Below are 12,512 nucleotides of genomic sequence, written 5' to 3'. Positions count from 1 at the left end.
GAGAACGCTCAACGAATGTATGTGTATATTTATGTATTTACAAACAGTACATTTTGAAATATTCATTTTTTTGGTAATAATTGTTATAATTCACTTTGTGCCAACACGACGAACTTCCCATTAGTAATTGTTTATAACAAATTCATATTGTTATAAACAATGCGTAATTGCTAAGAGTCATATCTCATCATTAATCATATTTTTTTGTTGAAAGCATCCAAATCCATGTGATGTACGCATCAGTTAATCGATAAATACAATTTTCAATTGTTTATAACAAATTAATATTGTTATAAACAATGCATAATTTTTAAGAGTCATATTTGGTTGTGAACAATAATGTCTCGTCAATATCGACTTAATTTTCAAATGGAATTGTTATTGTTCGGCTTAAAAGTATTTTAAATAGCTTATCTTTTCATTTTTTTATTAGTTATTTTGTTATTAAAAAAAAAACGGCCCGATCGAATTCGTTAAAATTTCTTTCAGGTATTCTTTATAATAATATCTTTCAAATTAATTTTGGTTGAAGTCGATATCTCAATTTGTTCTTAAGATATCGAAAAGGAAAAAATGCTGACATCCGTACATACATACATACATACATACATACATATGTATACACACACATCATTCTAAAAATATGTCAGTATGCTTGCAAATATCTTGGAACTTGGAGATTTAATGAAAATTCAAATTTCACCAATCGACCCAATTACAATAACTTCCTAATGGAAAGTTAAAAAGTAAATAATGTTGAAATATAAATTTTGACACAGAATGGAACGGTTGTAGATAAATATTTAACATTTTTCAATGACAAACCAACAGGTACGTGTAAGATTGGTGGGCGTGTTTCTCCGTGTAGTGTCTTGTCTCTCTCTCTAGTGTGTGATGCGCGTACAACGCCCGTGTTTCAAGCTTGCAATAATCAGTATTACGTCTTCATTGTTTTATTAAAATTAATAATTGATAAAAAAAAAAATGCATGCGCATATAAATCATATTTTTTCGAAATTGGTTTTTATTCTGAAAGAAACTGTGAATGAATTACATATATACCTTAAAAACATGTTGACATGAAGTATTTATATTCATCAAATGTTTGAAGGATTATCATTGAAAAACCAAATCAGCGTAAAATAACATAAAATACAAATTGCAGAACGTTATTATGTAAAACATAATAATACACCTACCTACTCATTACTTCCTTCCTATTTTATTAATTTTTTAAGCATAATCTAAAGATAACGACTGTTAAGTATCTTTCATTTTTGTGCGCACTTTATGTTTGCTTTTTAAAAGAATATAAAAATTGTCTGAATTATCAATAGTCATTCATGTAATTAATTTTGAATACTATCATTACTTTATTTGTTATTAATATGTGAATTCATTTTTAATGACAATTAAATGTTGTTCTACTTTATTTACTAAATAAATTATTCTGGGCATAACATGAAATAAAATGTGTTTATCCTTATACAATACTCTTAGAGCTATAAAAAAAAACAGTCATGCTGAACAATTTAAGAATTTTTTGTTATTTTTATTTTTAAAATATGCATTAATAAGCAACTTATTACCCTTTTACTACTTTTTTTTTATTTATTCACTGTTTATTTTTAAAAGTCATACATGCTTCTCTTTTCATAAAGAATAAGACACCTTATTTGCACTCATGGGCATTGAGCTCCCTGAAATATTGAATGATGTTGAAGGATTTTATGTGATAGGAGGAAATTAAAGAAATAGAAAAAATTTTATCTAAGGTGTGTAAGCATCTAATAAATTTTTTAAATTTACATAAGTACTATATGATAGCGCAAGTAAATGTAACTTTACAAGCAGAATTGACTGAAGTGAATATGGTAAGTGTTTACATTATTTTTTGTCTTTTGAAGTTCTGAGAGATTCTAAATATTATAAACAACACAAAAAATTTCGAATATTTCAACTTATATTTATTAAATAATGAATGATTTCAGGATCTGCATATGAATGTTCTCGGCCAAATTAATTATGAAGATATGCAGTTTATGAACACTGAAAAAAATTCTATATTTGCCAAAAATCTGAAACTCAATATTACTGGCCATGAGATAGACTTTTAGCCAGATTAGTCTTAAATTTAGCGATGAATAATCAGTGCACTGTATGCACGTTGAATGAACTGGATCTGAAACCAGGAAGCAAGTGGTTTTTGATCATTTAGAAAACAATAAACCAAATATATTCTTAATTGATGGCACCGACACTGATATGTATAAAGAGCAATTTTATACAGTATTTTCATTATGTTGTATAAAAAATAATCAAAATATGATTCTTGTTAATATAATTATTTGTTTATTGTCTAATTTCATCTTCGAAGAGCATCTACAATTTAATGTTATTTTCATATCAACGATAGATGTGTTGAAATCTAAGTAAATGTTGAAAACTAAATATATAAAACTTTGACTTAAAAATTATAATCTTCATTATTTATAAGAATAATTAAGTAAAAGAAGCACCTCAGATTGTCTATATCATTTATTTCTTGAAAAATAGAAGTCCAGAAGACTATTTGTTCTGTGAATATTTTTTATTGTTTCAAAGGCTGTACTCTATATACACATATACATGTACAAATATACTATGTATATTTAAAATATCTTAAAAATGTTTTATTGCTTCAAATAATGTATTTAAGGTTTTGGATGGAATAAATATTCTAAATAATTGCTTGTAATCAGTCATATCCATTACAACGTGTAATCAGCTGACTGTAAATGTCATACCTTACGCTTGTGTAATTGCATGTTTTTCATACTCGTCACATCTTGATTGTTTGGTTGATTACACGTATGATTTGCACATGCTGGAGCTTGTTTAGGTTTCTACACATGCGCAGAAAGATAGAATGAGTAAGACTGCGACAGAAGATATAACGCTCTTTGTCACTTGTCTTAGGGCCCTGAGTAATTTTGATACGCACTGTCGTAGAAATCAATAATCATTCCATGCTTTTCAGAGACCATTGCTGCGCCACCTGTCGAGAATGGAAAAAATACGATTCTGTGAATGATCACCTGAAATTTTTCTCGTGAAACTGTGTTTTATTTATTCCTTTTTTTAATATAAAATATTTTTTTAAATATTTCAAATAATAGTATGTACATCGGAAAACAACGATTTACAGTATAGGTACAGTGGTTATTGTGAAATAAATCATTTTCTCGTTGACGGCTGATGACAGCGGTATCCGCCATGACACCTCTAAAATCTAGTGAAAGTGAGTGCATATCTTCATCCTCTTTTTTAATTATGATAAAGTAATTAATGTTATTATATTGTTGTTTTCCGATGTGAAGAATGAAATAAGCTTTCGATTAAGTCCTAAATTAACTAAATTCATCCATTTTTGACGCCGTCATTTGTAGAGAAAAATTTGCTAGGAATTTTCTAGGGGGAAATCAGTCTACAGCCCAGCCTTAAAAGTACGACTTTTTTTTATAAAGTTGGTACTACCATGAAGTTGCTGCATCACTATGGAAAATATTATATTGGTAAAAAGCGAAAGAATTCCTGAGGCGCCAAATTATGAATGTAAATTTTTTTTGGTATAAAAAATTAATAAAAAGTAATAAAGTTTTGGGGAGTGTATCAATAGGGGGGATATACCGTGTACCTATTACTTAAATAAAACAACCATCTTTCAATAAATGTTCTTTTAGCGCTGGTGAGCGTGTTGACCCTGGTTAAACATTCCGATAAAAACTTATAAAAAAATAACTTATAAGAATGAATCGGAAAATTGCATGAGAAATAGTGCACATTTTATAAGAATCAATAAGACATTTTCTTATAAATTCTTATAAAAATCGCCATATTTCTCATGCAATTTTCCGATTTATTCTTATACATTTACAAGAATCTATAAGGAGTACGTTATCGTTTTCTATAAGAATTTATTAGCAATTACTGACGACATTAGAATAAGGTTTAATAATAATCTATAAGAAGTACTTTATCGTTTTCTATAAGAATTTATTAGCAAATACTGACGACTTTAGAATAAGTTTTAATAATAATCTATAAGAAGTACTTTATTGTTTTGTATAGGAATTTATTAGCAAATATTGAGGACATTGGGATCATGTTTTCTGAGAATCCCCAGAAAAGTAAGTATTTCTATTTTTTATTGTGAAAATAAATCAGTGAGGTTCTTATTTTTTCAACATTTTACATTTTTAAAATTAAAACATTTCTCTTCCTCTGTGTCGGTACTTTGAACGTCCATGTACTGTTCTTCTTCTCCTTCATTTTCTATTTCTCCTACTTCCTTATCTAATTCTTCTGTATTAGCTTTATCAAGATTGTCTAACGTTTTTTCTTCTTGCACTTCTTCTGTGTGTGTTTCATAATCCGAAATATCTCTAGTTTCCTCCTCCTCAGTCGCTTTGTCTATATTTTTACTAGTAACGTTCAGATTCTCTGCTGTTTCTTCAACTGCATTTATCTCTCTATCTGCTTTGTTCATTATTTTATTGTTACTATTATTTGATTGAATCTCATTGCCTTTTTTTTTCTTTTTTATATCCGCAATCAAAGAAGCAATGACAGGTCGTACTCGCGCTATTACCTGATCCTTTTTAATTTGAGACATATTTGGGTGTCTTTTATTCACATAATACTCTAATGTATCTGTAATAAAATGACACAGATTATTACAGTATTCACATTTGTTTATCTTCTCAGAAAAATTTTACTTAAATCATCTATAATTCTAGGTTTAATTTAATATTCCTTATAACTTAAGTTTTTTCTAGAATAACTACTCACCTCTTATTGCGTTCACTTTCGAGACCGAAAGCTGATTCACGTTCTCTTGTTCTTTTTGTTTTTTATTCTTATTTGTAGGTTTACCGTTATCCATACGTTTCCGACATGAGTTTTTCCTTCTGCAACATTGGTAAAGCCGATTGGTGGCAGATGCTGAGTTGGAGTAGACGGAGCATTATAATCCAGTCATATTAAATTTTAAATCGGGAAATCTAGAAATGGATAAAATTTTAATAGAATATTTGTAGGGGATGTAGAATTAGTTTCCCCTGAAAAAAAGTGAGCTCTGACACCGGGCAAGGGTTGAAATCACCCTTTAAACGCTTTTTTATGTATTTTTTCACGTTTGTTCTCATTTTTTTCGAGAACTATAATAAATATGAAAAAATGTTTTAAATAAATGTTGTAGCGGCTACGTTTTTACATAAAAAAGTCCGCATCTTCGCAACCTTACCTGTAACAGGTAAAAAGTTATCAACCTCTAAAGGTTGGTAAAATTAAAACCGGTGAAAATATTGAACACCCTTGGCGTACGATACTGCTGTGAGAGAGACAGAGCGATACGTTCGCGCTTGTCACTCTCATTGCATGTTTTCGGGCCTAAACGCATGCATGTTAAACTCCGCCCTTTGAGAAAACAAGAAGAGAAGATACATAGAGTCAATGAGTTAGAAAAAGAGAGCCTTATTGACTGATTTTGGGCTTCTCCGGAAATATCTGACGCACAAGGTCAGTGTTTTCCTTTTCAATACATTCTCAAGTTTTAAATGTATTGAGTTTTATTTCAATTGACTTGAAATTAAAATATTCCAAGCCAAATAATAATAAATAAATAAATAAATTAATTAATTAATATAATAAAATTAATAGAATATTATATATTTATTGTTATTATAATTACAAACGGCTATTTGAATGGTGAATAAAAAAACTATTTGAGAGTAAAATTTATTTAATTTAAAAATTAAGTATAAAATCATTTTTAACAATAAATTAAACTATATTTGAAATAAATTTTTTGTTTTTCATCTTCTTACTTTACATTAATAAATTATTTTAATTATTTTATTTTTATTATAATTACGTAGTGCTATTTAAATTGTAAATAACACAAATAAACATCGAAAATTCTGTTTCAATGAACAATTAAAAAATAAAATTTTATTTTAAATTAAATTGCTTATTAAATGTATATATATATTGTGACGTTATTTTTGGGATAACGTCCCATTGACACCTTAAAGAATAATTTAATGAATATTGGAAGCTAATCGTAGCCCATGTGGGTTGCTCTAGCTATTGTCCACGTCACATTTCATTATTTTGAGTCCTCAGGGGCTATTTAACCGATGGTTACAGTGATGGTTCACGTTTTGGTTTATAAACTATTTTAATCTAATGAATTGTAGTTATTTTTATTATTACTTATTTTGAAATATTAATGTAAAGAGAGGTAGCAAGGTTGGAAGATTATGTATTTAATTTTGGTAGTAGAAAAAGACTCAATAGGATAAGGAGGAGCTAGTAGAGGAGAAGTAAGAAATATTTGAGGAGCTGTGAAACCATTATGAGGAGAAGTGGGTCGCTAACGTGGAGATGAGGGCCAAATGAAACGTGCCACCCGTTAGAGGATCCATGCTAGAAGACGTTCTAGCCCTGTGAGTGATCATCACTTGATCAGGCCAGTAATATGGCACTCCAATGGAAGAGATGGAGGTGTGGAATGGGCATTGTGGAGATGTTGTGAAGCAATTAGTTTTAAGTTGAAGAATTAGATATAAGTTTGCAGGCCTTGTGGGGGAAGCCTGATCAACCTCACCTCCAAGGAAGCACCTAGGTTAAGTCGCCCTTCCACAATGAAATCTAGGGGAGATCGCGTGATGAAGCTACTAATGGAGAAGTGGTTCTGCAAATAAGAAGATTGATTGTAAGATTGGAGTGGGGATAAAGAATGCAGAGCGTACAATTTTGGAGTTTGATAAAGAGAGAAGTAGTTTTGGAGCTTGCAGAGAAGAGAGTTCGTTTTGGAGATCGACGAGAGCAGTTCGATTCTGGTAATCGAAGGAAGCAGTTAGAAATTGGAGTTCGAAGATTGAAGATGGCGAGGGTTATTGGAGGTGGAAGACGAGAACAGGCCCCGGAGGAAGAAACAATCAAGTAGAGTTATGGCAGACTACCGGGAGGTCCCTGATGCATAGAGGAGGTTCCAGAATATCCAGGAACGTGTCGAGACCAGTTTACGACACCTAAGTATCCTCTGCAGCTCCTGTAAGTCGTATTGAGTCTGATGTTTGGTAATTTTTGATAGTTTTGTTACAGTTTAGAAGTAGAATAATGAAATGTAAGGAATCTTCCACCCTTGGCTTGCTTTCGTGATTTAGTTAGTTAATAAATTTAGTTCAGAGTGTTATAGTTTAAAATTATAAGAGATATTGATGATTTTGCTTCGGGTTTCCGAGTCATTTATAAGATAAAAATCAGGGTATTTGAGATTAGAGCCGTTAGATTAAGGTTAATTAATGTTTAAATTTTAGAAACGATAGGTAATTATTTAAAACTTGTTCCAGAATTCGAGTTAGAATTATTTGTTTGTAAAATATTTTTCTTTATTGATGATGCCGAATCGTTACAGAATGATTTATGATTGTTGTTAATTGATTAATGAATAAGAAAATTGATTTTGTTCTAATAAATTAAGCATTAATTGATAATTGGTATTTAAATAATTAGTAAAGAAGAGCCTTCAACTCCAGTTTGTTTATTTAACAATTTTGAATACTTTTGTGGGGTTCAACCGAGGATTATTGCCGGCCCTGACCCTCTCTCCACAACCCACATAACTGAGCTCCAGGAGATCCCCTGTCAGGACCTCTTTACCAGCAGCATCTTAATTAAGTTTAGTTTAAGATTTCGTAATTAGTTTTCAAGATTTTTGAGAATTGTCAGAGTTTGGTTGGATTTTGATCTAAGATTAGTTGTAAGCTTTGGTCTAGGTTTAAGTTTTTTTTTTGGATTTAGATGTAAGTTTTGCCAGTTTAGTTATTCTGGCGATAAAAATAACTTGGCGCCCGTCGTTTATAATGACTATAAGCGAACCAGGGATGTTAGCTGATAAATTAGGGTCCTGGAGGAAGGTGAATACTGAGTACACCTACCCCAGTGGAAAAGTATCGTCACAAATAGCGCCCGACGTGGGGCTGGGCGAATAATTTTCTGTTGTTGTAGTTTCGGAGTAGAGTAGTTGATTTTTTTTATTTATTTGATAATTTGTTTGAGAATAATTGATTTTGTGCGTTGAAAATAGAAGAATTTGTAGCAATGATTATTGGTAAGATATTTGTCGAATTTATGGAGAATTTCGTGATGTATTATTCATTGAGAATTAATATTTAGGATAAAGATTTCTATGTGAGAACTATTAGTTATTTCCTTTGTCTTGAAGTTGAAGGTTCAAGCTGAAAAACATACATTTTAATTTAGAGTTCTTTTTTGTTGAGTTCTGGAACATTCTATAAGAGATTAGCTTTTGTGCTAAATTAGAAAAAAATAAAACGTCGAAATTTTGAGAAATTTGAAGATTTTATTGTCTAAATTCACAGAAATATTTGATATAAAATTTCAGTTAAGGATTAAGCCTAATCCAGTTAGAAATATCTAGGCAAATCTCTCGCCATAAACAACTTTTTTTTTGTTTTCGATCAAGTACCAGCTCTAGTAATATTCCAGATTTTCTTTCGATTAGTATCGTTAGATTCGTGAAATTAAGTTAACAAAGAAAGTTCGAGACAATCTTTGTTTGCTCCCGGGAATGGACTATAGGAATTTTTTTTTTATTTATTATTTTATTCATTTGAGTGATAGAGAAGGTCTCTATCACATGCTTTAGAGATATACTTTTTTTTTGAATCTACTTATTTTGCTTTCACCTGTAAATTCTTAGGATTTACTGTGGAAAGGTCTGTGTTCCCTTATTGTAAACACAGAAGTGCAAGTGTACTTGCTACGTACCTTTCCGGTAGTGAGGGCAAAATAAGCCAATCAGCGAACGCGAGAGAAGACTCGAGAGCGAATACCAGCGAGTCTTATCTCATTCTTGTCTTAACTGTTGCACAGTACAGACGCGCTTACGCACTTCAAGTGTCAGTTCGTGAATTAATCAAGCAATAATTTGTTAATAATAGTAATATAGTAATTATTGAAGTTATTGTGGTGGTGGTGACTCGTTTAAGCCATTAACAAAACAATCTAAAAGTTGTTAGTGGACGTGAAGGAGTGGATAAGTGCCACGAAAGTAGCGGTTGGATTACGTACAACACATTTATCGGTAAGTTTCAATCTTTGATACAGTTTATTGCATGATCTAGTGTGTTTCTCGGGGTTTTATTCACGTATTTGATGAGCTTTGATTATTATCAACGTGAAGATCGAGTCATTTCCACCTGAAAACATCGTCGGAAGATTGTGTGAAAGAAAGAAAACCCGTGTGGTAGTGCACGTGCTCGCGTCGTGAACGATACCGCCATTTCATAAAAGATCCAGTCATTTGCTCTAGAGAAAATTATATTAAATTGTGTGGAATCGCGGTGAAATTACTTATTGTTGATTATTTGTGTCAATTTTGGGGTTTTGATCATCTAAAATATGGAATTTCTAGCCGAGTAGAGAGCTTTGTCCACGAGATGCGCAGAAAGATGCGCGGTGGAGACATGAGAGATCTACGGCAACCGGCACGACTTGCTTCGCTCGCAAGCGGTATCCCCTCCACTCGCGTCACTCACGCTCGACGCTCGAACGCCAAGCCGAGATCGAGTTGAGTTTTCAACTTTAGCAATTCTGTAGCACCCCTAATTATTAATCTTTACAATTGAAACTTTACAGAGGGGTAAATAAGGGTCTAAACTTTTAGGAAAAATTGTTACAATTAGAAAACTCTTAAAATCATGGGAGTTATGAATCGATGTTCCCCGCAATGTGCACTACGCGATCAGACCTGTCGTTGTCGCGAGCTTGTGCGTGTGTTCCAGAGCCAGAAAATGATCAAGTAATGTCACCGGCATTAAATACATTAGTAGACAGACGTTTTTGTTAATTAAGGGTCCACATTGACATTATAAAAATCTAAATAATCGCTTATTTTATTTTTTTTCTTTTTTGAATTTAACAGCAAAAATCATGGGTATTGTGTGTTCCTCTCTCAGTTAAAATTAAGGACTTGCTCTAGTCTTTTAAAACAATTATTTAGCAAATTAAATAAACATTAGCAGTGAATTAATTGGAAGTTTGATAAAGATGTTGGAAAATTAAAGTCAGTTATGATCTAGGAAAAATTGCTACAGTATTAACCTCTCAAGTTATTGTGTTATATCTGCTTTAAGTTTGACCTACTTTCGATCAGCTGATCCAAATGTTGGTTTAGCTCGTGAAATTGGAAGTAAATAATTATTTTCGTATAATAAAAATAGTTAATCCTCACTTTTACCGTATGTAACTCTTTGAAACTTTTCTTTTTTTTTTCTCTTTCTCATTGTGGTTACCTTTTTTTTTACTTTGTAAGAATAATTAAATACGGTTGGCGGTCATGAGTCCATCTCCTTCGATTCATGGTAGACGTTCTAGTCGACATGGCTAGCTCGAATAAATTGGGGGGATCCGAGGGAAAATGGATAACCATGATGAAAGTTTAGTTTTTTTTGTAGCTGCGCTACATTATTTGGTGAAAATTATTTACCTAGTTCCTCTTGTTTTTTTAATAACCAAAAAAAAAGTATATATATCGTAGAAATGTATTGCTTCTTTTCTCCTGAAGTTGTGCTACAGTAAAACATTACCTATTATTTTTTTTATTTTTTATTTTTTTTTTCTCTTTTTTCTGTCTCTTTCGAATTCTATTTCTTATCCCTTATTATCTATTCTTCTTAATTCGTTCTTTTTTTTATTTCCCTTTTCTATTATTATTATTATTTAACTTTTTTTTTGAAGACCCGCGGATAGCTACTCGTAGTTTTGCTCCAGTCGATTATTGTTATCTTGGATTCGAGAGACTTAAAAGAAGTTGAGAGGTAGAAATTATTTTTTTTTAATGAGTTTTTTTTTTTCTTAGGTACCGTATTTCTTTTTTTTCCTCCATTTTTCTTCTAATCCCATTTTATTTTATCATCTCTCTTACCCTTCCCCTATTCTTCTTCTTCTACTTCTTTCCTATTTCATCTCTTCTTCTTTCTTCCTTTTCCATTCTTCCTTTCTCTCCCTTTTTTTTATTTTTTTTTCATTATTTTCTTTCTTTGTCTCTATATTCCCATCACTTTTTCTTCTTTCTTTTCTTTCTATATAAAATAATTATTTCCCTTATATATTTTTTTTTTCCTTTTCCCTTTACTTATATACTCTATTTTATTTTTCTTCTTTCTTTTTTTTTATCTTTACTTATGCCATCTTCCTTTCCTTTACTTTCTTTTTTTCCCACTTCATTTTCTTTCATTCTATATTTTAGCTTATTCACCTCTTATGTATTCTTCTTTTTTTTTCCTTCTTTTTTTTTCTTTTTTCTCTCCCCTTTCTTTCCCCTTTTACTTTTCGATTCTTTCCTTTGTCTAGTCTATTTTTCTTTTCCCCTTTTTCCTCTTACATCAGTAATTATGAAAAAAATTGATTAGATAATAAGGACTCATGACAAGCCGACCGGTGCAAAACAAAAAAAAAAAGAGAGAACATAAATAAAATTAAAGGCGTAAGTGCTTCGGTGAAGACGCTCGAATGTAACCTTTTGTTGCTTCGGTTTATCTTATTAAAATTTGAAAGTACATAGGCTACTACCCGACTACAATAGGGGGATCATTTACCAAAGAGGGCTCTAGAAAAAAAAACTTTATTATTAAATTTGATGGAATAATATAAAGGAAGAGAGAGAGATATACAAACAGCATGATTGGGGAATTAAAACTTAAGTTGAGGTAGATAACTTCAAAAATGTAAGGTGAAAGAAAACCTTGAAAGTTTCGGCGAATTTATTTTCGTTTTCTTTTGTTCTCGTTCATTCTTTTTGCTGTATTATAGAAATCGCTTTCTCTCGCAAATAACGGAGCAAGAATTAACTCCCGGATTATTACTAGTAGAATTAAGTTATTTAATTTATGCATGACTTATATACAGAATATAACGAGCATGTCCGATGACGGGGAAAACTTGAACGAGAGTCAGGGGACGAGGGAGGTTTCACCGACTCCAGACGTAGTTGAGAGTCAGGAAGTAGGTCCACTTCCTGTTCATGAGACATCGGATGCATATCAAGCAGCAGGGGGATCTGGTATGAATCTGGGGGGTCAAACTAGTGTACCTAGCACCTCAGGTGGGTATAAACGATCCATGCCTAGCGGTTATCCTGGGTATACCTTTGATCCTCGCCCAGTTCAGGGATATTATTACCCTGAGTTAACTAGACCACCACTTAGTGGAGTCTACAATCACCCAGCATACGAGAGACGACAATTCGAACATCCTTATGTTAATACCCAGCGGGGGGGTCATGGAGGTAGTCGTGGTGAGGGCTTGGGTACTCTTCCTAGTGGGCAAGAATGGAGTGATTCTGGTAATTCTGCCGTGAATATGAATGCTGGGAATGTCCAGTCGGGTCCACATGGCAATCCACGACGTAGTACCATCCATCCAACTCAGGCTGATTATCG

Source organism: Chelonus insularis, unplaced genomic scaffold, assembly GCF_013357705.1.
Source record: "Chelonus insularis isolate UGA/USDA-ARS -01 unplaced genomic scaffold, ASM1335770v1 contig_71_pilon, whole genome shotgun sequence".
In the NCBI taxonomy this organism is placed as follows: Eukaryota; Metazoa; Arthropoda; class Insecta; order Hymenoptera; family Braconidae; genus Chelonus; species Chelonus insularis.
Note: the sequence above shows the minus strand (reverse complement) of the source record.